This window comes from Melanotaenia boesemani, chromosome 17 (assembly GCF_017639745.1).
Source record: "Melanotaenia boesemani isolate fMelBoe1 chromosome 17, fMelBoe1.pri, whole genome shotgun sequence".
Classification (NCBI taxonomy): Eukaryota; Metazoa; Chordata; class Actinopteri; order Atheriniformes; family Melanotaeniidae; genus Melanotaenia; species Melanotaenia boesemani.
This window is the reverse complement of record NC_055698.1, coordinates 6,490,533-6,496,532: the sequence shown is the minus strand read 5'-3', so window position 1 is coordinate 6,496,532 and position 6,000 is coordinate 6,490,533.

The window sequence follows — 6,000 nt, the reverse complement described above, 5'->3', positions numbered from 1 at the left end:
CTGCGTACAAGCCTCATTTCTTGTGCTTTAAAACCTAATGCATACTTAATGTTTTTAATGGTACATGTTTGGATAGATGTTAAACTTGTGTGATAAACAAAATAAAAAAAAAAAACACCTTTTAATGAATATGATTAGCCTCACAAGCAGCTCTCAGTAAAATGAGGCTATGTAAGTCAGTCAGAGTAATGAAATCAGCCCCTTAAACACTCACTGCTGTCATGTAAAAACGAAACAGACACCCACACAGATTACACGTTCTTTTGATTGCTCACTTGATTGTTTACGCACAAAACTGGAAGAAGGATGCAGGGGAGTCTTGTCTAATCATGTCTGTGTCTTTTTCTTTTTCAATTCTTCATGTCTTCACCTTAACTTAAAAAACTTAAACATGCATGTGATGACTTCATGGCTGCTATTAAATTAAACTTTCAAGACCTTGGACCTGAAATAGCAATTGTGAAAGTTCTGCTGCTTTGTGATTCTCATACATTATCAGCACTGCCTCAAACTACTTTAATTAGAATTTCAACTCTTAACATGTAATAGATGACACACTTGTTTTCACAGACATCAAGCTACTGTTTACATAATAAACATAGTCTGTTGGAAATAGATGATAGCATTAGCAGAAAACAATATTCTCCCAGTCATTAGTGATGTTCATTATGTTCGTTATGTGTTGCACATTCAATATGCACATTATGACAAATGTGCATTTTGCAAAACCATTTTATTTCTTTTCAGATGTTTAAAAATATGTTATCATCCCCTGAAATAAGAAGACTGAGCAAAACATTTCAGAGGGCACAACAAATATAAAATATCTATCCAGGTACGCATCCACCCTTCCATCCATTGTCTATACCAGCTTATTCTAATGCAAGGTTGGGGCCAGGTACACATCATGTATACAGCATCAGCTGCAAATATGGATGCTGGAAGGGGAGAATTGGCTTAACTCATCCCCTGGAGTCTCTGTTAGTCGATGAAGCAGAAGTTCATGTCCCGCTTTTGACAGCAAACTGCTTCATAGGTTGACATTTGGAAGAAATGTCAGATGTCTTACATGTGCATCCAAGCTCATCTCTGAAAACCCAAAGATTGTTAAAGATGCAGGAATAAACTGAATAAAATATCTAAAATTGGAGAAAAAATGTTTCTGAAATGTATTAAAAGACTTGCTCCCTGGTTCAGTTGCAACCTCCATTTCTTAAAGCAGACCACAAGAAAACTAGAATGATTATGGAAGTTGAATAAGCTGGAAGAATATTACATACCCTTCAAAGTCAGACTTTTAACACATAAGAGTGCAGAGCTAAAATAGCTTTAATTCCACATTAACTGAGTAGAACAATAGCAGCTCAAAGTTTCTTGTCTGCACAGTAGCCAGGCTGACAAGGAATCACAGCTCTGTTGAAGCTCATATTCCTTTATCACTTTGCCATAATAATTTTATAAATTTTATCATGAACAAAATAGACTTGATTAGAGGCAAAATCCATGGCTCCAGTCTTCATTCTCCTTCTGATGGGTCATGTAGTCAATTAGTCCTGGACATGACCACTGAACCTGATCTAAGCCTGGACTGTTTCCGTTCAATTCAGCTCTCAAAACTAGCAGAAACAATTGCCACTTCTTAAACCCTCAACATATCTTCTAGGTCCTACTTCAACTAGATTATTTAAAGAAATTGTTTCCTTAATTACCAGTACCTTGTTAGATGTTTTCAATCTATCCTAATCAGCTGGCTATGTGCCCCAGGCCTTTAAGGTTGCTGCAATTAAACCTTTTCTTAAAAAAAACCCAGTCTTGATCCTGGAGTCTTTGCTAACTACAGACCTATATCCAAGCTTCCTTTCATTTCTACAATTCTAGCAAAAATTGTTGCCAATCAATTATTCAACCATTCGCATAGAAATGATCTGTTCAAAAGTTTCGTTGTGAGTTTAGGTCATACAATAGCATTGAAGCCACTCTGGTGAAAATCACTAGTTATTTGCTTTTGTCCTCTGACAGTAGACTTGTCTATACTCATTTTATTGAACCTCAGTTCTGCATTTGACACAACTGACCTTAACATTTTATTGCAAAGGTTTCAAAATGTCATTGAACTTACAGAACCCCACTAGCCTGGTTTAAGTCTTACCTAGCTATTAGGCTCCTGTTTGTCAATGCACATAAGTCCTCTTCTGACAGCAGAGTCAAGTACGGTGTTCCACAGGGTTCAGTACTTGAACCATTACTCTTCATCTTATACTTCAACTGGGTCAATTCATTAGGCAATATGACATCAACTTTCACTGTTATGCAGATGATACTCAGCTATACCTATCCATGAAATCAGATGAGACTATTAAGCTAACTAGACCACAAGGGTGTTTTATTGATATAAAGAACTGAATGACCACAAACTTCCTGTCATTAAACTCTGACAAAACTGAGATTGCTGTGTTTGGACCTGAGAACCTCAGGAACTGAGTGTTAAATCATCTAGTTTCTGTGGATGGTCTCACTTTGATTCCTAGCAAAACAATGAGAAACATTAATGTTATTTATTTTTTTTTTTTTACCAGAATATGTCCTTTAACTTAAATATAAAACAGGTTGCTAAAAGTGCTTTCTTTCATCTTCGTAATAAAGCAAATATCCGGAAGATTCTGTCTCACAGAAAAAATCCATGCATTTGTTAGTTCCAGATTAGACCGATGTCCTAAAGCCGCTCTAAACAGGCTGCAGTTGATCCAAAATGCTGCTGCGAAGGTTCTGATCAAGACTGGTAGGAGAGAACACAGTCCTGGCTTCTCTACAACGGCCTCCTGTGAGTTCCTGGATCAAATTTAAAGTTTTACTACTCACATTTAAAGCTTTAAGCAATCTTGCTCCATTATACCTTAAAAACACCTAGTTCTATTCTGCCCCAAAAGAACACTCTGTTCTCAAACAGTGGGAGAACAGTCAGAACTTTTGGTTCTCCATGTTCTGGAAGTAGATGGGGAGGCAGGGCCTTCAGTTATCAGGCTCCTCTCCTGTGGAATCAGCTCCCAGTCAATGTTCAGGATGGAGACTCTGGCCCTCATTTATCAAACGAACATGGAAATGAGTGCACATCTGATTGCAGGAATGATCTTACAATTGGATTTATGAGTGATTTATAAAACATTCTGATCTGACTGATTCCAGCATAGGAATGATCGGGCATGATAAATAAATATGGTGGCTGAAATCCATTGTCATTTACATGTTATGCCCTTAATTATCCAAGGTCAAGACGCCTTGCCCAGTGAGGTCAAACCATAGAGAGGAAACATTCTGCCAAAAAAAGAAACATTTTGGAGGTTGAGATCAAAAAGCTTCACTTTTTTGTGAAGTAGAAAAGTAGAAAGAGGTGCTATTTGGTACCCTAAAAACAATAGACAAAGGAGTGCACAGAAAAGTTACATGGAAGAGGATCATGGAGGCAGTTAATAGCCTCACCATTGTTCATCCGACTCTGGATGAGGTATGAATAAAATGCTCAATAAGTAGCATATATTTGCCAATATTTTATGTTTAATTTGTTTAATTTGTTTTTAATTTGGATAATAGGCAATGTCTGGTAACCTAAAGTCACAATTCTTTACTTTGTGCACCTGAAAATTCAAAAACAGTGAATAAAACTTTACAAACCACTAAATGTCTGTGTTTACTTGCATTAGCTAAGCATTATTGTGGTCAAGGTTCTGTAATATGAAGCCACTTTTTACAGCGTCCAGAAGAGAAAATTAGTAGCCTATAGCTATATTCACTCCGAGAGTGAATATAGGTATGAGTTTGTTTGCAAACACAGATCTTTGTTTGTATTTATCATTATTTTAAACTGTAGTGTATAATGATTTATGGCCTATTGATTATATTTGACTATATGTGTGGGCTTAGGCTGTTTATGCTCGCAAATCATTTTAATTGCGTCTCTGTCGGTGTGAAAATTTTGGGAATCCATTTAAATAAGCTTTTTTTTTTTTTTTTTTTTTTTTTTTGCAAATGAGTAAATTCTGAGTACTGAATATGTGGCTGCTTATACTTAGAAGACAGTTTAATTAATAATGTGTACCAAGACTGGCAGCTTTTGCTCCTCATTGCATGTGAACAGCTTGCATTAGCTCCATCAGTATAAGCAAAAGTTAGGACACCCCTATTTATTAATTAGTATGTTTAGTTAAACTTAAACTTTTAACTAGTACATCCAATATTATTTTTTCAATCTAAACAGTCTGTTTAGGCTTACATGACAAAAATACAGTCAGGCTGAGTGCTGTTGTGATGAGCCAGCATCCCAATACCCATCAGAGCTGTACACCACATTCTGTGAAAGATTCCAGTGAAAATTGCTAGCAGCTGTGTGAGCTGAGAATGCAGAAAGACAATCACAGGACAATTATTGCCACAAATGGATTTCACTGGGATTTGAAAGTAATTAGCTGGGACTTTCCTCAACCAGACCCACGCTGTCTAATTTGCTCATCCACAAAAAGTAAAAGTGGCGAGGCAGCCTAATTTTAAAACCAATCTTCCACTCCCATCAAAAGCCAGGAATTTTCATTAGCATCCTGTCACTGCTCAACAGCACAGCAATTATTTCTTAATTGGAGCTCATTTTAAACATATTTGGGACAGAATAATTAAGACTACATGTCACTGAGCCCAAACACAGGTGAACATGGTAACATACTATCATGCCAGCAAAGTAGCAAAACCTTCAGTAACTTGGCCATGTGTGCTAATTACTCTTGAGAAATGTCAATTTAACACTAGACGATATTTATTAGAGAAGAAATAAACAGATCATAGAGTAATGTCTGTTTGAAGCTTTTGTGGTGTAAGCTTCAATGCTGCAAAAATGTCTTGCAGGTAAGAACTATCATAGTTTGGTGTATAAACTTGTTAACTTTTGGCAAATAGCACTACAGAAAATACAACTTTTGGAACCTTTTGGTCTGAACAAAAGCAGTCAACTGTTAAGGAAAGGTGGAAACAAAGGGTCACAGGATTATCAAAATCTCTACCAATTCAGTTTTAGTACAATCTGTTTGGTGGTCAGTATTTTTCTGTTTAGGCTGCAATTAGCTAACTAGTATCCAAAATATTCTAAAAGCATTTCAAGAGACATGGCTGATGACATTTTGCAAACATCTGCCAGCAAATGTTTTCTCGTAATAAATAAGTAAATTTAAAAAACAGTTGAAATACAACTGGATCATAAAGAGGGACTTTCTAACCATTCAAAGAAAATATAAACACATTTACTCTTGCTAGCACAGCTGTGCAGTATGTGTACTTCAGACACAAGCAAGCTTGGAAACAGAAGTCAGTCATGACCGAGAAAGATGATTTGTGTCGAGTCTATGCTGAAGTCTGAGCCATTCAAAAGGAATAGTATGGTGAAGTGGAACAGCAATTTTACACAGACTCTTTGAGCACAGGCCTTCTAATCTGACTTGCCCCAGCTGCCTTTACGGTTGTCCTGAAAGGACATAGAAACATGAGCATTGGAGCAAATCAAATGCTTTAGTTACTGTATTTATTTATTCTTATTACATTTTTCATCATGACTGTTACTTTAACTACCACACTGTTCTAAGAATCCAATGTATTATTTTTTATTTTCATGTCCAGTTTATTACTGTGTGATTGTCTTCATACAAATGAGGACAAATCAAATGCTTGAAATAGTCTTTAAGAATTAGACTCATGCAAGAAAATCTTGTTTTTGAAAGCCTTTGAGAGTCATAACACTTGAATAAATAACACCAGATGAATAGTGCACTGAAAATCCACAGGACCGTCTGTTACATGGCACATTGTCAATTATGATGACACCTTACAAAATCTATCAGAGGTCCATAATGTAAGTCCCCTACATTAACAGTTCGCCAGCACTACATGAGTCTTGCAGTTGTCAGGATTGGATGTAAGATTCGAACTAGGTGAGACTGTCTCAAACAGCTTGTTCACTGTTGC